This window comes from Scardinius erythrophthalmus, assembly GCF_964197995.2.
Source record: "Scardinius erythrophthalmus genome assembly, chromosome: 15".
Classification (NCBI taxonomy): Eukaryota; Metazoa; Chordata; class Actinopteri; order Cypriniformes; family Leuciscidae; genus Scardinius; species Scardinius erythrophthalmus.
Window position 1 is genome coordinate 12,369,940 of NC_138235.1, and position 22,431 is coordinate 12,392,370.

General features: G+C 36.8%; 1 pseudogene across 1 annotated transcript in view; it reads left to right on the top strand.

The window, feature by feature from the left end:
• LOC308703177 (NLR family CARD domain-containing protein 3-like) overlaps nucleotides 1–20,115 on the top strand; it is a 28,519-nt pseudogene extending 8,404 nt beyond the window's left edge. The window contains exons 3-11 of the transcript in view: nucleotides 3,191–4,946; nucleotides 5,346–5,519; nucleotides 5,701–5,935; nucleotides 6,049–6,222; nucleotides 9,598–9,771; nucleotides 18,155–18,328; nucleotides 18,798–18,971; nucleotides 19,454–19,627; nucleotides 19,751–20,115. The product of the transcript in view is annotated as an NLR family CARD domain-containing protein 3-like (transcript). The remainder of the gene's footprint in view (nucleotides 1–3,190; nucleotides 4,947–5,345; nucleotides 5,520–5,700; nucleotides 5,936–6,048; nucleotides 6,223–9,597; nucleotides 9,772–18,154; nucleotides 18,329–18,797; nucleotides 18,972–19,453; nucleotides 19,628–19,750) is intronic.
• The last annotated feature ends 2,316 nt before the right edge of the window (nucleotides 20,116–22,431 follow it).

Below are 22,431 nucleotides of genomic sequence, written 5' to 3' on the forward strand. Positions count from 1 at the left end.
ACATCTCATCATTTACTGCTACAAACTGATAACGGTCAGATAAGTATGATTTAAACCATGCTAGTGCATTTCCCGTAATGCCAACATAATGTTCTAATCTATTTAAAAGAACGTTGTGGTCGATGGTGTCAAATGCAGCGCTAAGATCGAGTAACACTAATAGAGAGATACAACCACGATCGGATGATAAGAGCAAATCATTTGTGACTCTAACGAGAGCTGTTTCGGTACTATGGTACGGTCTAAATCCGGACTGGAAATCCTCGCAGATATCATTTCTTTCAAGAAAGGAACACAGTTGTGAGGATACTGCCTTTTCTAATATCTTTGACAGAAAAGGTAGATTCGAGATCGGCCTGTAATTGACTAATTCTGAAGGATCAAGTTGCGTTTTTTTAACAAGCGGTTTAATCAAAGCCAGCTTAAAGTTTTTTGGTACGTATCCTAGAGACAAAGACGAATTAATGATATTAAGAAGAGGATCTATGACCTCTGGAAGTATTTCTTTCAGTAGCTTAGTCGGTATAGGGTCTAACATACATGTTGTAGATTTAGATGATTTAATGAGTTTAGTAAATTCTTCCTCTCCTATAGCAATGAATGAATCAAATTTTTCCTCAGGGAGACTACAATGCACTGCCTGATGCGATACTGTAGTAGACGGTTGCATAGTTATAATTTTGTCCCTGATATTATCAATCTTATAAGTGAAGAAGTTCATAAAGTCATTACTGCTGCGTTGCTTGGAAACTTCGGTGCTTGAAGCTTTATTTTTCGTTAGTTTAGCCACCGTTTCAAATAAATACCTAGGATTATGTTTATTTTCTTCTAATAGGGTTGAAAAATAAGCAGATCTAGCAGCTTTTAAAGTCTCTCTGTAAGTAATTGAGCTCTCTTTCCATGAAATGCGAAATACCTCTAGTTTTGTTTTCTTCCAGTTGCGCTCCATTTTTCTGGCTGCTCTCTTAAGGGCCCGAGTGTGCTCGTTATACCACGGCGTTGGACTATTTTCTTTAATCTTCTTTAAGCGCAACGGAGCAACTGTGTCTAAAGTGCTGGAAAAGAGAGAGTTAAACGTTTCTGTTGTAATATCTAGTTCTTCTAAGCTATCTGAGATGCTGAGATGATGAAACTGATTAGGAAGATTATTAATAAAGCAATCTTTAGTAGCAGAAGTGATAGGTCTCACATATTTGAAACACGGAGTCGGCTTTGCAGCCTTGGCTAAATGCAAATTACACGAGACTAGATAATGATCTGAGATGTCATCGCTCTGCTGCAGAATTTCAACGGCATCCACATCTATTCCGTGTGATAATATTAGATCTAGAGTATGATTACGACGATGAGTAGGTCCTGACACGTGTTGTCTAACTCCAATTGAATTTACAATGTCTTTAAATGCCAATCCCAATGCATCTTTTTCATTATCGATGTGTATATTAAAATCACCAACAATTAGTACTTTATCTGCAGTCAATATTAATTCTGATAGAAAGTCCGCAAATTCTTTGATAAAGTTTGTATGGTGCCCTGGTGGCCTGTATAGAGTAGCCAGCACAAATCTCAAACGTGATTTATCGTTTACACTATATATTTTTACATTAAGTACCAATGCTTCAAAAGAATTATATTTAAAACTTGATTTCTTAGTGGTTTTGAAACTATTACTATAGATTACAGCAACACCACCCCCTTTGCGTTTCAGACGAGGCTCATGTTTATAACAGTAATCTTGCGGGGTTGATTCATTTAAAGTAATGTAATCGTTTGGTTTTAGCCAGGTTTCTGTCAAACACAGCACATCTAGGTTATTATCTGAAATCATATCGTTAACAACGAGTGCTTTTGAAGTAAGCGATCGAATATTCAGCAACCCAAGCTTTAGCATTTGCTCATCTGTATTATAGCTGTTTTTTATTTGTTGAACATCAATTAAATTTTTAACCTTAGTTGGGTTTAAACGTTTTTTGGATTTCCAAATTCGGGGAACAGACACAGTCTCTATATGATGATAGCTAGGTGAAAGTGATGTTGTTCCAGTTCAACTGGCCTCAACTCGCGAGATGTCCCAACAGTCTCTCTCGCTCTCGTTTTTTCTCGTATCACATTTGATAAAGATATTAAAGTAGTGTTTCATTTTTTCTTGTTGTTCAAATTAAAAAAAAATTCAAATATTATTTGTCACTTAATCTTAAAGATTTTTAATAGTGTATGTTTGTTCCCACCAATCGCTGCAAAAGTTAAGGATACGTATGATGATGTAAGCACGTTAGTGCGAGCCCTCCTGGAACCCATAGAGAATGCATTGCAGTGTCTGCAGTTAAAAAAAAAAACATCTTTGAATGTAAGTCTATGGGAACACTCTGGGCGATTCTCAGCCAGAGTGAAATCGCCCAAAAAGAGGCGGTACTCCACAGAACGTGACATGACGCTGATTGGACTATATCCAGAGGCAGAACATACAGTGACGGCTAGCGTAACTCTGTGGTTGAATGAGATTGTGAATGTGATTGAAAAAGTCCCTTTCACACTTTGGTGGTGCGTAGCCCAATCGCCCTAATGAAGAAACCGCCCCTGCCAGAACAGTGTGGGAGAAAACTGTTTGAAAAGCAAATATTACACTTTCATGATGAATAAGAATTGCAATGTCACATGACGTAACCGCGATGGATATGAAATTTCTTCCGGTTGTCACATTTTTCATTTCTACCGGTTTCTCATGTCTACTGGTATAGACTCCCACCTCTACCACTACATTACTAAATAGGAGTTGTGAATGTATATTGCATTCTATGTTGGGTCTTGGGTGCCAGCCAACTGCAACTGATAGAATGTGCACTGTAGCGTGAAACAAACAATCTCTCTGTAAATGCATTTTAATTTTAAGACATTTTAAATATTTTAATTTGTCACAATCTAATATCCTCATTGCACACCACTACCTTAATGTCAACATGAAATGCTATTAACTACCCATTTTGCACTTGTAATGTGACATTTCTGAGTGAAACAGATCATTTAAAAAATTCAGGGTGGGACTTGATTTTATTAATCAGGAATTGATTGATTCACATCTAAAATTACATAGGATAATAAAAGAAAGCCTTTGATACATTAGAGCTTAATGTACACAAAACTTTACCAAGCATGCCTGAATATAATTCTGTGTTATCATTCTGCCTACCAGAACTAACACCCATGAGTCATCAAGTACTAAAATCCAACCTGAGGGTAAAATTTCATAGAATTCATGAAGGAATTTCACTGCAAGGAAACACAACTCTTCTGAATGAAATCTACACAGAGCTCTACGTCACAGAAGGAGGGAGTGGGGCAATCAATTATGACCATGAATTGAGACAGATTGAGACAGCTCCCAGAACACCTTGTGTGCTGGATACACCAATCAAATGTAATGACATCTTTAAACCCTCACCTGGACAAGACAAACCCAACAGAACTGTACTGACTAAAGGAGTTGCTGGAATTGGAAAAACAATCTCTGTGCAGAAATTCATTCTGGATTGGGCAGAAGGAAAAGCAAATCAGGATGTACACTTCATTTTTCCACTTCCTTTCAGAGAGCTCAATTTAATGAAGGACAAAAACATTAGTCTGATGGAGCTTCTGCATCGTTTTTTTGCAAAGCTGAGATTACCAAGTTGTGATGACTGTAAAATCATCTTCATTTTTGACGGTTTGGATGAGTGTCGACTTCCTCTAGATTTTTCAAACAATGATAGCTTGTTTGATGAAACAGAATCAGCCTCAGTGGATGTGCTGCTGACCAACCTCATCAAGGGGAATCTGCTCCCTTCTGCTCTCCTCTGGATCACCTCTCGGCCAGCAGCAGCCAGTCAGATCCCTCCTGATTGTGTCGACCAGGTCACAGAGGTACGAGGGTTCAATGATGCTCAGAAAGACGAGTATTTCAGGAAGAAAATTAATGATCAGAGTTTAGCCAACCGAATTATCACACACATCAAATCATCAAGGAGCCTCCACATCATGTGTCACATCCCAGTGTTCTGCTGGATCTCAGCCTCTGTTCTTGAGAAGATGTTGAGTGAAGCAGAGAGTGCAGAGGTCCCAAAGACTCTCACTCAAATGTTCACACACTTCCTGATCTACCAGATCAAACAAAGAAGCCAGAAGTACCAAGGAAATGCTGAAGTAGATCTTCAGCAGACAACAGAGAACATGTTTTCCCTGGGAAAACTGGCTTTTCAAGAGCTAGAAAAGGGCAACCTGATCTTCTATGAGGAAGACCTCAGAAAATGTGGTATTGATGTCAGAGAAGTGTCAGTGTATTCAGGACTGTGCACCCAGATCTTCAGAGAGGAGTTTGGATTGTACCTAGGAAAGGTATACAGCTTTGTTCATCTGAGCTTTCAGGAGTTTCTTGCTGCTTTATTCAAATTTCTTTATTTTATCCAAAGAACTGACAAGCATCTAAAACTTTTTAGCTCCACAATGACCAATTTGCTCAAAAGAGAAGTAGACAGAGCCTTACAGAGTGAGAATGGACACCTGGACCTTTACCTTCGTTTCCTTTTGGGTCTCTCATTGGAGTCAAATCAACGTCTCTTACAAGGCCTGCTGACACTTACAGGGAATGTCTATAAAAATGAACAAAAAATAATTAAATATGTCAAGGAAAAGATCAAGGATAATCCCTCTCCAGAGAAATCCATCAATCTGTTCCACTGTCTGAATGAACTGAATGATCATTCTCTAGTGCAGGAAGTTCAAACATACCTGAAGGAAAAAGGTCCCAGTGGTCTCTCTGGAGTCAAACTCTCACCTGCTCAGTGGTCGGCTCTGGGGTTTGTGTTGCTGAACTCAGAAGAGGAGCTGGATGAGTTTAAACTGAGCAAATATGATCAATCAGAAGAATGTCTTCTGAGACTGCTGCCAGTGGTCAAAGTTTCTAGAAAAGCTGAGTGAGTATATAAATGTAAATTAATTAGTAAATAACTATATATATATATATATATATATATATATATATATATATATAGGAGAGAGAGAGAGAGAGAGAGAGAGAGAGAGAGAGAGAGAGAGAGAGAGAGAGAGAGAGAGAGAGAGATACAGGCAGAAAATTGGAGTTGCAGAATTGTAGGATAATTGGATACAAGTTGTAGATGAGTAGAATGTAAATGAATGAACGATATGATAAAGTAAATTGTTTAATGAAAGCTTTAGTTGCACAGCTCCTTGACATACAAACTAAGGTGTACAGTCCTCTGAAAATGAAAATCAGCATAATTTAAGATGACAATAATAACAGCAAAAATAAAGATTATTGCTAAAATTAAATATTGCCATAATTTCGCTCCCAGGCTTTGTGATTCTAATCTGACAGAGAAGAGCTGCTCAGCACTGGCCTCAGCTCTCAGTTCACACTCCTCAAGTCTGAGAGAGCTAAACCTCAGCTACAACAACCTACAGGATTCTGGAGTGAAGCTACTATCTGCTGGACTGAAGAATCCGCAATGTAAACTGGAAATATTGCAGTATGTTATATCACATTTTATAATGATGCAGTATATGTACAGTATGTATCTCCACCCAATGTATGTATGTATTTCCACCCAGTTTTAGTTTAGCTGAAGATTCTGGAGGGGTATTTAAGAGCAAAGATACAACATTCATATGAAGACATAACATTAAAATGAAGAGACATTCTCTTTGCAGGTTGTCAAACTGTAGTATTACAGAAGAAGGTTGCGCAGCTCTGGCCTCTGCTCTCATGGAAAATCCCTCACACCTGAAAGAACTCAATCTGAACTGCAATGAACCAACAGACACAGGAGTGAAACTTCTCTCATGTCTACTGAAGGATCCACAATGTAAACTAGAGAAATTTAAGTAAGAATCAGAAGCTCTTTCAAAATTTTCAGTGCTATAATGGATGTGCTATTTTAAATAGGTAGTTTTTACACATCACTTGTACCATCAAAACAAAATTACAATCATCAGTATTAATATAAGATCAGCCAAAACTTAAAAGTATTGTGCTATAAATGTGGTGTTTTCTTCTAGGTTGCATAACTGCAGCATTACAGAAGACGGCTGTGCTGCTCTGGTTTCAGCTCTGAAATCAAACCCTTCACACTTGAGAGAACTCAATCTGAGTGAGAATAAACTAGGAGACTCAGGATTAAACCTGATGTCTGATATACTGGAGGATCCACACTGCAAACTGGGCAACCTATAGTGAGTATCATTATCATAATAACTATTAGATTGTATATACTGTATGTATAGCCATTGGTATAAAGTAACATACTACTAATATTTTGTCACTTTACTTTTTTTCTGCCTATTTGTTTGTATTTTAATTTGTTGAAACTTTTACTTCGCTAAATTTTTTATCCAATTTAATTTTCTCTCATTACTAGGGTTGGGTATCATTTAGTTTTTTTCGATACCAGTGCCAAATCAATACTTTTAAAACGGTTCCGGTGCCTAAACAGTGCCTGAACTGATACTTTAAAAAAAGAGCCTCAAAACGATGGTGAATGACATTAAAGAATGACTTTTTTTTATTGAAGAATAAATACAAAAATTAAAGTATACCTAAATATATAAATATAATTAAATACAAAACACAACACATTTACATAGCAAATTCACAATAAAACCTAAGCCACCTAACCCAACTACAATAATTTAACAATGACACTAAATAACAGTTACAGTACTAAAAACAGCTAAGTAGTCTGTAGTCTTGGTATGCTACAAACCAGCTTTAAATTGCAGCAATTCTTCTGCAGAAATATGACCACTTTTTTTGCTTTCTCTGGCAAAATACGACACCTCTCCTGACTTACTGCATGTCCTGCACACGGTGAGCGTTATTTTAGAATGCATCACATTAAATGCCGTGACGGTGAAACCCCCTTGTGGAAGAAGAATGCCATCATGTTTACAACTGTGACAATGAGCGCTCATAACATTTTTAAATGAATAATTTATTAGATCTGTCAGTCTGTTATTTTTTAGGGACATAGATTTTACATGCGAGGTCCTGACTCTCTATGGTCATTAAAAATGTCCTTTGAAAAAGATTAGGGGTGTAACCCCGGCATCCTGGCCAAATTTGCCATTGCCCCTGTCCATCATGGCCTCCTAATCATACCCATATATACTGATTGGCTTCATCACTGTCTCCTCTCCACCAGTAAGCTGGTGTGTGGTAGGCCTTCTGGCGCAATATGGCTGCCGTTGCATCATCCAGGTGGATGCTGCACATTGGTGCTGGTTGAGGAGATTCTCCCCTTCCATATGTGAAGCGCTTTGAGGACCCAGAAAAGCGCTATATAAATGTAACAAATTATTATTATCATTTTTATTATTATTACATTTTCACACTAAACATGACGCGGAACAAAACAAACCTTAATTGGTTGCGTTAACAGACGAGAGATAAATGCCCTGCCTAGAGGAATGATACTCATAGCAAAATTTAGATGAACGAACAGAGAAGCATATAAGGCTTAGAATTTTTTTTTTTTTTTTTTTTTTTTTTTTAAGGATGATGTGACTGAATTACACACGCATTAAATATATCAACATATAAAACAGGATTTGAATCTTATCTTGCAGCAGACCCCAACTTATGAACGGAAGTGAATCAACCTGCCAGTTCGTTACCTGATATATGCAATACTTACCTGAAGTAAGGTGACAGCGTCCCGTCAAGAAGCTACTATCACTACCTCGATGACACTTTGATGATCTGTTGTCTTTTGAGCGTATAATCCATTTCTCAGCTGTGCAGCATATACCTGACATGGCTCCCAAGTTGCTCTTTGAAGAAATAGTTTTATTCATGGCCGAGAGATCACTGGCCACAACAACCAATTGAGTCTCTTGAATAGAAAGATACATGAACATTTCAAATCATACGGTTGAGTAAAAACAATGTCACTCGAGTCTTCTTCACTGTGATTAGTTCCTGTGATTGGTTTGATATGATAAAAGCTAATCATATGACTGTTAGTTCTACTGTGTTAAGCAATTTTTGGCTAAGTATATGTGGCCTTTGACCAGAGCATCCTTAGTCTGCATTTCTCTGTACATTTAATGTGGAAATACCCATCACATAAAATATTTCTATCACACATATCAGTGGATTAAAGTAGTCACCAGGAAAGGTTGTGTGTTACAGCGATTGTACTACATTTTCTAATATTGTAGATCTAAATTTTAAGTATTAAAGGGGAAACTATGCAGTGTTTTTTTTTATTAGATTTTTTTTAGAGAGTCACCGAGTTTTTACAACAGTATTGTCAAATATCTATTCCGAAAGCTGTAGGGGAACCCTATAGAGAAACCTGCGAGCAAAAAGCGAAAAAAACAGCGAAGAAATTACCAAAACTGCATAGCGCCGCTTTAAATGACCTTAATAATATGAATTTTAAGTAAATATGGTGTAAAAAAGTTCTTTGTGAAATTTCAACACTTATGTAAATATGTCATTAACTGCCATTGTAGATATATCTTCTTATACGGCATATGAATAACAGCAAATGACCAACTAGCTCTCTTTTAGCTCAGCTTCTTTCCTTTTTCAGATTTTTTTTTTAAACATTAACAAACTATTTTTGTCATTGGTTAGGATTTTTCCATTAATTTAGTTGTTTTGTAAACTTAATATATTTAACAGTATTGATGCTGTTCTTTTATGTTTAGAGATAGTAATATTTGCAGAAACGATCGTGATATTCATAAAATATGCCCCCTGTGTCTGGTTAAAGTCTGCAATCATTGCTAGATATGTCAAAATCTTCCCGGCGATTGGGAAGTGATTGGTAAATAACATATCTGTAAATGCCAAAGCAATAACAAATTCATAGAAGGGCATGTAACAAGTTGAATTAGTTACTGCCCCTTTAAGGTGGAATGCACTCTCTCAGTGGTGAGTGAGCAGACGCATGAGGAGCGCGACCTGTGAATATGGCATATGCATATAAAGCCAGTTTAATATTTCTGTTACTCTTAAGCTTGTTTTATTTCTATTCAGTTACGCAGTTGTTAGTGAGTATTTTGCAAACTGCCCATGTGAGCGTGGGATCGATGACACTGATATTACTAGATTACCACTGCACTGTGGAATATCAGTAACATGAATCTTGGCATACACTTTGTTTCTATGCAGACTCTATTGGCTAACCGTTTGCTTTCGTTTTCAATATAAGATACTCCTTATCACATTCAAAGCACTCCATGGTCTTGCGCCCCTGTATATTTCTGATCTCAGTCATACCTACTCCCCAGTTTGCACACTTAGATCTTCTGATACCAGTCTATCGTTGATTCCACGGCACAAACTACCATAATTTGGTGGAAGGGCATTTTATATCGCTGCCCCCACTCTCTGGAATTTCATTCCCCAACACATTTGCAACCTTTCATCATTAAAAAGTTGAAAAAGTTAACATGAGATTAACAACATAACACATAGTTGTATATACACTGTTCAAGAAGTTTAATAAAACATTCAATCAATTTTGTCCTTTATCTATCCATGATGATTTTGTGTTTGTTGAGAAATAAATGAGAAGTTTTATCTTCTTCGTTCTGTAGCTTGTCTAACTGTGCTATTGGAGAAGGCGGCTTTGCAGCTTTGGCTTCGGCTCTGAAGTCAAATCCCCCATACCTGAGAGAGCTGGATCTGAGTATGAATAAACCAGGAGATTCAGGGGTTAAGCTGCTCTCTGATCTATTGGAAGATCAACAATGTAAATTGGAGAAACTACAGTAAGTTAAAGATATACTCTTTTCATTAGCAATGCTTCCATCCAAAGTTGCAAATGTAACTTATGTGCAAAATTGAAATATCACATAAAACATTTGCGAATAAAGCAGTGTTCAAGAAAACAAAATCGTCACTTCCTAAAAAAATTCCACAAAATATCTGTAATAAAAATGGAAGTTTCTGCAATCGGTGAAGCCACCGTGGCTACATCATAAATGACTTGCGTCTCAGAGCATGCAGTCGAAGCACAATAAACTGTCATGTCATCTCGCATTCCGATGCCTGGTTTTTAAGAATGCAATCATGTGAGACACTTCATAAGTGGATTCGTCATTCTGATGACAGGACTTTGATCAAACCAACATTTGAGATACTGTTCAATAAATTGTTCTGCTGGTTAGTCCAGTTATCCAATTACATCCACTGTTGAGGCAAAGTTTTTTGTTTCACATCAAGAAATTTATTTGGTTAATGTGTTTCTAATTGGATAAAAAATGATCCGCCTCAATTTAGCACATATGGTTTTTATGCACATTTTAAGGAATTTGTGTGGTTTTTCTATCAAGTGTTTTTTTCATGCGATATCTCAAAATCGGAGAGGAGAGAATCTAATTGCATGTAGTCGTTATAACAATTTAATACAACAACATTCAGGAACAATAGGAGAACCAACCTGAACACTGACCAGAACAGACAAAGAACTGAGCCAAACAGGAATTCTGTCAGGACCACTACCGTCAAATATAATTGACAATTAGCACACAGTTAGGATTGGTGGTATGGTTCCGTTCTGGGCGAGAACTCCCTGCGCATCCATGCAGCCTAGCATGGATAAGAGCAGGGAGAGCAGCAATAACCCCCCAAAACAAAACCATATGCCAATATCCCCCAAACCCAACTGACAGCGCAATCTGGATGCTTTTGTAGTTACCTGAGTGAGCCAAGGCAACAAGCATGTTGCCAATACCTGAAAAAGCTTGAGCAACAGCATGTTACCAACAATACCGAAAAGCCTTAAGCAACAAACTTATGTTGCCCTTACCTAGATGACCTAAACGAGTATGTTGCCAATACCCACATAAGCCATAGCAACAAGCATGATGTCAATACCCGAAATGCTTAGCAGTAAACATGCATATTACAATGAATGGTTACATCCTGATGTTAGCATCCTATGTTGAGCACTATAGATCCAATCTTATGGGGGAAGCATCACTGCAAGCTGGACCATGCAAGGACACACTGCAACAAGCGTGTTGCTGTAGCCATTTTAACAATTGTATGGGATCTATTGGGGGAAGCTTACACCCCTAGTGGCAGCAAAATCTGATACAACAAGCATGTTGTATAATCGCGGAACTATTGCTAAAACTAGTGTCGTTTGGCAAGGGAAGCATACACCCTACAGCAATAGCTATGACTAGTGGCAATAAACTGATACAACAAGCATGTTGTATAAATCACAGAACTATTGCTAAAACTAGTGTAGTTTGGCAGGGGAAGCATACACCCTACAGCAATAGCTCAGACTAGCAGCAACAAAACTGATACAACTAGCTTGTTTGTATAACCATAAAACTAGTATTAAAACTAGTGTAGTCCGGTCGGAGAAGCATACACCCTCTAGCTCTGAGTCAGATGCAGTCCGCAGCTAAGCAATGAAATACAGTGTGCTTCCTCATTCATGAACATGATTTCTGCTCCTGTCCTATGAATTCCATCGGCTGTGGAGGTGAAGATGACGACTCCCATGATTCCGCACTCCTTCACAGGACCATCAAGCTACGATGTTGTTAGTGTTGTTGAATACCAGACCTCTGCGGTGAATGTACTGTGTATTTTGCACAAGTATGTTACCGATATCTAGATAGCTTTAGCCACAAGCATGTGGTAACTTTAACACAGCATGTTGCAGTTATCAGATAGAATAAAGAACAGGCATTTTTCCAATGCAACCAGATAAGCATAAAACAACGCTTGATTACTACAGCATGTTGCTGAGGACAGCATGCATATTCAATAACATTGCACTAGCAACCACCATATGGTACTAATAGCAATGTTGCTGAAATGATAGCATATTGTTGATGCCTGATAAGCTTAGCACAGCATGTGACAATGACACCAGGTATAAGCCTAAAACACAGCCATGTTCCAAATAACAACCTTAAAAGTAAAACAACCATGTTACCAATAGCAACTAACAGCTTTTAAAGCTAGCAGTTTTCAATAGCCACTAGATAGCCTTTAGAACAAGCAGTGTTTCAATTATATATATATATATATATATATATATATATATATATATATATATATATATATATATATATATATATATATATATTTTTTTTTTTTTTTATATATACACAGCTTAAATATACCACCATGTTGAATTTCAGCCTATAAAAATGCAATCCCTTAAAAAACAATGCATTAAAATGAAAGCACGGTATACAATACACTATAGCTTTAAGAACGCCGTGTTTCCAAGAACTAGATAGACCAAGCGTGTCCGATAACGCTGAAGTGACTCAACTGAATAGTGACTGTTTACTATGTCTTTTTTAAAGCTGTGCCACAGCAGAATTATTCCATTTGCATCATGAATTGTTAATTCCTATCAAGCAAACTGCTTGAATCTGTGCTGCATAGAACATTAAAACACAGCGTGTGCAACACAATCAGTTGCCAATGACAACACATAATTGCCAATGACAACACATAGTAACACACATAGCCAATATGATCGCATAAGCCTAGCAAGAGCATTTAATGAAAACGACTAAGTTAGATAAGACCAAGCCACACGTATAGCATTAGCAACAAGCATGTTGCCAATGCCCTGATAGCTTTTAACAATGAATATTAAAAAGGACTTAGCTTAGCTTTGTGAAGACTTTCAGAGATGAATGGAGAATGAATCACGTCGAGTCCTGTGTCAATAATGCAGCGATGCGAGCAGCAATGCAGACTGAGGTCACTTCCAAATCAGGCAACTTATGATCAATGCGGCAAATCCCGTGTTTAAGTTTAAGATGAATCTGCGGTGAAATCCTTGTGGGGATCGAATTCCTCTTGCTAATTTCCCGATTACACGATTCCTTGTGAGATGATGTTGTTTGCCTGCCAAATTTCACCATTTAATTACCTCCTGAGAAACAAGATAGCTGCTGATAATACTGAAGGAGCTTATATATGTATACGGTGATAGGCGTATTCCTATAGATAGATGTGGATCAGCTGAGAGTCAGCTGATGCAAGCTTGACTAACATGACCTGCCAGAACTAACTCTATGCTTGATTATAAATACACACGATAATGAGGGGTAAAACAAGGCACAGGTGGGACTGATCAGTGAACTAATTAGGAACCATAGTACAAAGGACACAGGGACTAAACAAGGCAAATTAAACTAGACTTAATTAACCAAAAAAACTGACAATAAGTGGCACATTTAGGGAACATTTTTCATATTATATTCCTCATTCCTCAAATCAGTGGTCTCAAACTTAATTCCTGGAGGGCCACAGCTTGCTCCAACCCTAATCAAATACACCTGATCCAGCTAATCAAGGTTTCAGGATTACTAGAAACTTCCTTGCAGGTGTGAGTTTAACTGAGCTTAACTGTGCAGAGCAGTGGCCCTCCAGGAATTGAGTTTGAGACCACTGCCTTAAATGTTCTTAGTTTCTCTTAAAAAAGGTCTTCAAAAAGTCTTTATGTACTCTTATAAAACTTGCAAAAAAAACTGAAAAAGGGGGAACACAGACTAGAACTCAAAGACTAGAAGATTCAATGGCTCGAAGGTAGGGATGGGTACCGTTTACATTTTATCAATATCGATACAGATACCACTTATCGATACCGGTAATTATTGATACTGTTCCCTTTCAAAAGCTACAATCGATGCTGTGCTAATCAGCGCACTGGGAACGTCTTTAACGTGACCAGCTGTGAATATGTGTGCAACACGTCAATGAAATTGACCAGGGACTTTTATAGCCTCGGCTATAAATAGATGAGCCACAGCTGCATAGACAGGTATTTTGTCTTCAGACCATACTGTGATGTGTGAGCTTCTCAAGCTCTCAAAAACTCTCTGTTTCCTCTGGTAGGAGTTAGTTTTTGCTAGGCAGTGCGCGGAAAAATCTCTCTCTTTTTCCTCTACACTGTCTGACAAGTGAAAAACAAAACAAACGGTGTGCCTCCATGTTCACGTCCTATGGCTGAATCAGACACAAATCAACGCTGTTTTGTTTGTTTGGGGAAAGAGCATGCTGGCCTTGCGTTTGAGCATGGTGATTGCGAGCACTGTGGAATGTTCACAGTTAAAGTAAAAGACTGGGGACCAGCTCGCTGTGCACAGCAGCCTCATAATGGACCTGAGACAAAAATCCTGAGTTTTTTTTTGTCCCAGGTCTGTGGGGGTGTGCCCCTTCGGGACAGAGCATGTCAAATACACCAATCAGCTCCTACCTGACACCCCCACGAAACCACTGTAACAACCCTTGTTTGGCAGCGGTTTCCAGCGAAATGTTGAATGTTCTGTTGTTTCCTGTTATCGCCCCGGAACAGAACATTTAACATTCACCCAACAGGAAGTATTAAAATTGGTACCCCTTTAAAGAGACTTTGGCAACATGAAAGCTACTGCCGAGTATCTCTCTTTGCGTCCTAAAGACAGTAAAAAGGAATATGTTGCCCTCCTCGTTTTAATGGTGTGGTTCCCACTACCATGAAACAGGAATAGGCACATCTGCTGTCACAAAAGAAGAAATGAGGGACTGCGTCCGTTTTTAGATCTTTGAGGCTTCAACCATTCTGTCAGAACGCTCAAGTTCAAGATGCTAACTATCAAGAAGATTGTGTTGCAAATTCAACATCGCGATTGGTTCTTCACGGTCGATCTTAACCCCCTGAGGTCGGCTGTCGCGCCGGCGCGATAGGCTCGTTTTTTTCCGTATGAGTGCAAAAAAAAAATAAAAAAAAAAAATAATTTTTATCTTATATGCTTGTGTTATACATCAATCGATCCTGTTTAGTGTGTATTTTTTTTTTTGTGTATGCTCATAATAAAAACAAAGTGTTGTGCTTTTTGCCAAATAAAGAAAAATAAACATGATGCGAGTTCTGCCTACTCTCCGTCAGTGAAGTCAATTCTGAAACACGTCCGAAAATGAACTGTAACTCAGCGAATACTCAGTCAAACAGGCATACAGTCACACAGGCATGAAGCTTGAATTTTCTTCTTTTAAATGAAGTAATTTTTATGAGAAACAAATATTCACAGTTTATGTAATATGTATGCAAAGAGAGAGATGTCAGTCGTTCTCATCTCAGCTAATTAAGTTTTAATGTGCTCCGCCCACGGAGAGCGCGCGCTATTCAAACGCAAATGTGAGGCGATCCAAACAAACCTGTGAAACGCCCACATCAGCTGGATAACACACCGCGAGTTCACTTTCAGACTTATGTACTTTACGATGCTGTGAGGAATAATACTATCTTGATAATAATCCTGCAAAAAATTAGCTCAGAAGTTCTGGAAGTATCATTTCGAGGAGCAAACGGATCCCGCTGAGGAATTAGGTCAGTTCTGTTTGCTTTGTTCTAATCGGAATGAATGAACGCAAAGATGCGTGCTGTTGTGGAGCTACTACAGCTGGCAAAAATACTGTTTAAATATGAATTGCGTTTCTGTGTATGAATGAATGAACGAACGAGCGCACAGATGCGTGCTGTTGTGGAGCTACTACAGCTGGCAAAAATACTGTTTAAATAATATGAATCGCGTTTGAATGAATGAACGCACAGATGCGCGCTGTTGTGGAGCTACTACAGCTGGCAAAAATACTGTTTAAATAATATGAATCGCGTTTGAATGAATGAACGCAAAGATGCGTGCTGTTGTGGAGCTACTACAGCTGGCAAAAATACTGTTTAAATATGAATTGCGTTTCTGTGTATGAATGAATGAACGAACGAACGCACAGATGCGTGCTGTTGTGGAGCTACTACAGCTGGCAAAAATACTGTTTAAATAATATGAATCGCGTTTGAATGAATGAACGCACAGATGCGCGCTGTTGTGGAGCTACTACAGCTGGCAAAAATACTGTTTAAATAATATGAATCGCGTTTGAATGAATGAACGCAGAGATGCGTGCTGTTGTGGAGCTACTACAGCTGGCAAAAATACTGTTTAAATATGAATTGCGTTTCTGTGTATGAATGAATGAACGAACAAATGCACAGATGCGCGCTGTTGTGGAGCTACTACAGCTGGCAAAAATACTGTTTTAATATGAATCGCGAATACAAAGAAAGATTACACTGGAAATATTGTTACAATTTTAAATGTTGTTGTAATTGTATAACCTTAATTGTATATAAAAAAAAATATATATATATATATAAGGATAGATGTAAACAAAATCTTAAAAGGTCATTATAAGCCTTCTCTTTAAATAATTTTATTATGCTTTATTAGTGACACATTTGGGAAGAGAATATATTCCAAATCTGAAAATACAGTATGAGAACAATTAACTGCACAATTACTAGAAATGTTTACCTTGGATATTGTACAATTTGCAAGCAAAATTTGTGGAAAAAAACAACAAACCAGTTATATATTGTCCTTGCATTTTTGTGGCTCATTCACACACCTGAATGAAAGGCTCATTACGTATGCAGCCTCATTATGCGGGCCCCATTGACTCCACAGGTGTGAATCACGCCCACCCGCATATGGCCTTTCCAAACAAAAAGTGTTTTACAAGATTTAAATCAATGTATTGTGTTATGTGAATGATTAGGCAGGATGATTTTCACATAATTTTGAAGAAAAAATTCTAGGCAACGTCATCCATTTGTCAAAAGTCTTATTTACATATATTTAGAATGTGTTTTATGGCCTTATTTCAGAAACTTTAGTTTTTTGTTTTTGAAAAAACCATGCATAAACATTATTCTATCAAAAATACAAACATGTACATGCAAGTTGTTCATATATTATGGTAGCCCTGTTTGTGCTAAATAGAGTGAATTTACACCTTTGCCATTAATATGTTTATAAGCAACTGAAAAAAGCACAAATGTCAGGGCATGTCAGAACATACCCCAAAACCCCAAAAACCCCTCAGACCCCAGAGGGTTAAAGACGCATATTTTCACATAGAAATATTGCCACAACACAGGAAGTTCCTGAGGTTTGCTTTAGGGGGCGAAGCTTACCAATACCGGGTCCTTCCATTTGACCAAGCCATGTTACATAGATAGACGATTGGTGCAACAGGATTAAAGTTAATCTATCTTAAATACAAATTAAATCTAGGATCAAAATGATGGTTTAAATGTAAACCTGCTTATTTTTGAACGAGGTTTAAAGTTTGGTGCAATGGAATTAATAGATAAACCTTGATTTAATCTAGATTTAAGATTAATCCTTGTTGGTGCAAACCACCCTCAGTGTACCTATAAAGTACTTGCATTTAAGTATGATTTTCTTTAGTTTTTACAAACTGGGGGCCCTATTTTAATGATCTGAAATGCAAGTATCAAACGCGAAACACAAGTAACTTTGTGGGCGGATCTCGGATCTATTATACCGGTGGGATAAATGACTCTTGCGCCCGACACAAATCTAAAATGGGTTGGTCTGAAGTAGCAGACATTAAAAAGTGACATTGTATGGGGATGGGAGAAACCCATCCAAATTAGCTTCGGTTAAACAGGCGTATAATAATTTTGGTAAATGTTTAAGCTAGATTTATGCCTATTTTTTCACATCTTCATGGACACCACAATGATTTCCCTCATGTGGAATATTTATGTAATTTATTGTAATTATGTATGGTTTGCAGAAATGGCAACTTCTGCGTCTATGTGTAGATGAGAGAAGCAAAGTGTATGTGTGTTGTGCACACGCTACATTATGGCCAAGTATTCGCCCTTAAAATAGCATCTGAGCGCGCCACTGAAAACGCACCACTGACTTTAGACTAGGTTTTTCCTGGTCTGTGGCGGAATTGTTTTCTGGAACTGCAAAATAGCACCAGGGAACATTTGCGCCGGAACACGCCTCCTCTTTTCGCTGAACCGCCCCTGGGAGCGCAAGTTCATTCCCTAATTTACCGACGTGCGTCTGTGGAGGAAAAAGTCTGCTGTGCGTCGGGTGCAAAATAGGAATGATACATGCATCGGTGTACAAAGTAAATTGCTCTGGGTGCAAGATAGGGCCTTGGGAGTCAAATTAAAGTCATTTTCAGTGGTAATTGGAAAGAAAAGTGTTACAGATGCTGCTGATTGAGTTTAATGTGGAACATTCCTTTAAAATATCAATGCATCTACATTAAGCTGTGTGAAATGTTGTCTCTCTTCAGGCTGTCTAAGTGCAGTATTGGAGAAGAAGGCTGTGCTCGTCTAGCATCAGTTCTGAGATCAAACCCCTCACACATGAGAGAACTGGATCTGAGTGGGAATGAACCAGGAGACTTAGGAGTGAATATGCTCTCTGATTTACTGGAGGATTCAAACTGTAAACTGGAGACATTGAAGTGAGTTTAACAGTCATACAGAATGGTGAAGCATAAGCCACGTTTAATTACCCAGAACAATTTGTTCCAGGAACTTTTTTCCCCCAGACCTTTAGCTGTCTGCATTTCCATCGGGTTTTAAAGTATTGTGAAGATTAGGCAAATTTGTCCGGTGACATAGGACTGCACGTTACTTTCCAGTTCCCGCTGGATTTCATGGTTTCAATTGATTTTATTTCAATTATTAATTGCATACAGTTTCATATTTGTGTTACATCAGACGTGTGCTTGTAATTGTTCTAATGTTGATGAATGATGAATATTATTTCAAATTAGGTAGTAACTAGCACAATACATGCCAAAATTATCATCATTTAATGGTTTTGAGGACTTAGACTGACAATGTCAAATAATTCCACTCTGTCATTTACTGTATGTCACTGTTTGTTTATCTAAAAGTGTGAAATGTTTTTTTTCCTTATTTATGCAGACTATCTAACTGCAGTATTGGAGAGGAAGGTTGTGCCGTTCTGGTGACAGCTCTGTGGTCAAACCCCTCACACCTGAGAGAGTTTGATCTCAGTTGGAACAAACCTCAAGATTCAGCAGTTATTCTGCTGTCAGATATACTGAAGAATCCACTTTGTAAACTAGTGAAACTTAAGTGAGATTTATACATAAAAATCACTAAACTATTACATACACTGTGTAACATCAATGACAAATCATCAAATACTTTTGAAAGATTATACCACAATTAATTCCACTTTTTATCCAATTGCATGGTATTGTATTGCATTGCCTTTGAATATTGAAAATAATGTACGACATGAATATGTTAAAATTAGAAACACAAACACACACACACACACACACACACACACTTGAAATATAAAACACTTCAGTACATTTTGAGAAAATACATTAGCAAAATGTTATTTATTACTGTATAACAACAGTTATAATTACTGTATATATTTCAATTAAAAAAACTGTTGTTTAAGAGAAAGCTGCATCCAAAATCACATATTTTCAGAGATTTCAATGAAGATTTTCAATGAATTAATTATGCAAGTGTGCAGTAAGAATACATATACAGTGCATAATACATATCACTCATTAACAGTATTTTACTTTTCTTTGCAGGTTGTGTAACTGCGGTATTAGAGAGGAAGGTTGTTCTGCTCTGGCTTCAGCTTTGAAATCAAACCCCTCATACCTGCAGGAACTCAATCTGAGGTGGAATAAACCTGGAATAAACTCAGCGAAATTATTGTCTGATCTACTGGAGGATGCAATTTGCAAACTTGAGTCCCTAAAGTGAGTTTTACTGTGGTTGCTGTTACATTGATTGTTTTGATATTTGAATAACTAGTACTGAAATCATAATTATGTCTCTTACTCTTTAATGTATCCTGTCTCTTTTTTCCCCCTGTTAAACAGACTCTAGACTCCATCCATTTATCCTACAGTGTAGTTTCTGTCCTGAACTCCATTACCTACAATATTTTCCATCCAGACTGCTTCAGTCAGAGGACCCTATGTGATCCAGCTCTCTGCTATTTCTAGACAAAACATATTCACCCACTTAAATTTCATAATAATGTTGCAGTAATTAACGTATTAACCATGAATGCTGACACAAAGACAGAAACTTCTTTAATACTACAAATAGCAATATGAAGATCACAGACACTCAGTACTCCATTTACCCTTATAGTTAAACCAAATGTTATTCATGATTGTTTTTATTATAAGTTGATATAAAAAGAATATCTGCAAATAAAATGCAACACGTTTGATCAATTAAGTGATTGAAGTATTCCATTTGTTGCATCATTAATTTGTTTTATTGAACATATTTTCATAGCTTCATAGAGTGTCTGATTGAATTAATGTTACATAGAAGTTAATTACTTTTTCCATTTGTTTGTATATTAGCATTTACTTGTTTAACTTTGTGAGATTGTGTAAAGTTGTGATGTTCTCATGTTCACTATAACTTTAAAAGCCAGAGTCTTTTTCTTCATGCCTTAAAATAGCTTGAATGTTACTCTACACCCTTGCCTCATTTAGTATATGCAGTTCTATACATACATGCAAATTATCCCAGCCTCCACTCACTCACAGCAGCTCAGAGGATCACACGTTGACAATCACACATTGATCTGATTGGTTACAAGTGTTGTATTACAAATGTATTAAATGTTTAATTTAGGTTCCAATACAATAGAATATAAACTGAGAAAGTTGAGTAGATTGAATTTAGCATTGGAGGTATAGATAATGATTATATCAGCTGTTAAGCAGAGTTTCCAGCTAGAGATCCCTGCTCTATTGTAAGTTAAATGAGTCAGATTACTGAGACTCTTTGTCTTTAATGGCTCTTGGAGCCCCAGCCCCAGTCATTGAATAGTTATGATGATTGGATTAGGATTGGTAACACTCTAGAGTCTAGGGCGGGTTCCTAAACCTGTATACTTCATTTACATGCTTTGTTCAGAGTGTCTCCACCTCTCCACCTGTAAATCCCTCCCCCTAAATGTATTTAAATTGCAATGTAAAGTTTCTTTAGTCAGACCTGATGACTGCAGCTACCGACAGCTCGTGTTCTCAATAAAGAATCTGGTAACACTTTAGAATACTGTATCTTACTTACTGCATAACTAATAAGGAATTATTGAAGAACTAATAGGTAATTATTCATTAACTACTTCTTTACTACTGTTAACTACTAAGGAAGATGTGTTAACTAATCAGTATGTAATAGAATTTTATGATTGTGTTAAGTATCAGTTAGTTAATCAATAACTAATGAATTATGTCATATCTCCTGAAGAACTACTATTTATTATCTACTATTTAAGGTTCAAGAAAAATAACTAAGAAGTAACTAATGAACAGTCATACAAAACTACATTGAGTTGTGACCTTTCTTATTTACTAATGTTATTAATAGAAGAAAATACAATTTTAACAAATGCATATAAATGTTAAAGAGGTTTTGGCCTATGTGGTTTTGTGAGTGTGTTCTGTAAGAAATAAACTTCAGAAAGGAACCCCACTCAAGTGCCTTGTCTTAACTAACCTCAGATTAGTTTTTATATTGTATATACAGTACTGTGTGTGTCTGTATTGCTCAGCATAGAATGCCATTGAGTAAATTCATGTATTTGAGGCAACGACTGAGGGAAACTGAACATGTAGGGAACTTATTAGTAATTAATAAATATTTGTTAGATAATACTTCAGGAATTACTTAGAACCTGAAACAGTATTCTAAAGTGAAAATATAGGAAACCCATTAGTAATTAACAAAGAATTACCAAATAATTATCCAGGAATTAGCCTACTTATAACCTGAAACAGGATTCTAAATGTGAAAATATAGGGAACTTATTAGTAATTAATAAATAATTATTAGATAATTCTTCAGGAATTACTTAGAACCTGAAACAGTATTCTTAAGTGAAAATATGGGGAACCCATTAGTAATTAATAAAGAATTACCAAATAATTATCCAGGAATTAGCCTACTTATAACCTGAAACAGGATTCTAAATGTGAAAATATAGGGAACCTATTAGTAGTTAATAAATAATTATTAGATAATTCTTCAGGAATTACTTAGAACCTGAAACAGTATTCTAAAGTGAAAATATAGGGAACTTATTAGTAATTAATAAAGAATTAGCACATACTTCCCACTCAAATCAAACTTACTGTTAAAAAAAAAACACTATTAACGTAATCATCTTAACCTTTGTAAAATACATGACAATAACTCGTTTAGGGTACATGATATCTTACTTTATTTCAGATAAGGATATTTCTTAATACAGCTTATTTTATTTTTGTTTTTGCCACGGTTAATCGATCCGTGTGTTCATTTTGTGTATCTGAAAACTCTTGGAACTCAGATAAAAACTATTCCAAGTGTAATCACCCGGTCTCTGTTCTCCACTTATCTTTCTTATTAGTGCTGAATGACTAAAACTGTCTAAAAAAAATAAAAAATATTGTTCAGTGTTTTTTTACTTTTTAAAAGTACTTTAAAAATTAATTACATTTGTACTTTTAAGGTTAATTTGAAAACGAATAGGCCTAATTATAATTTTACTGAA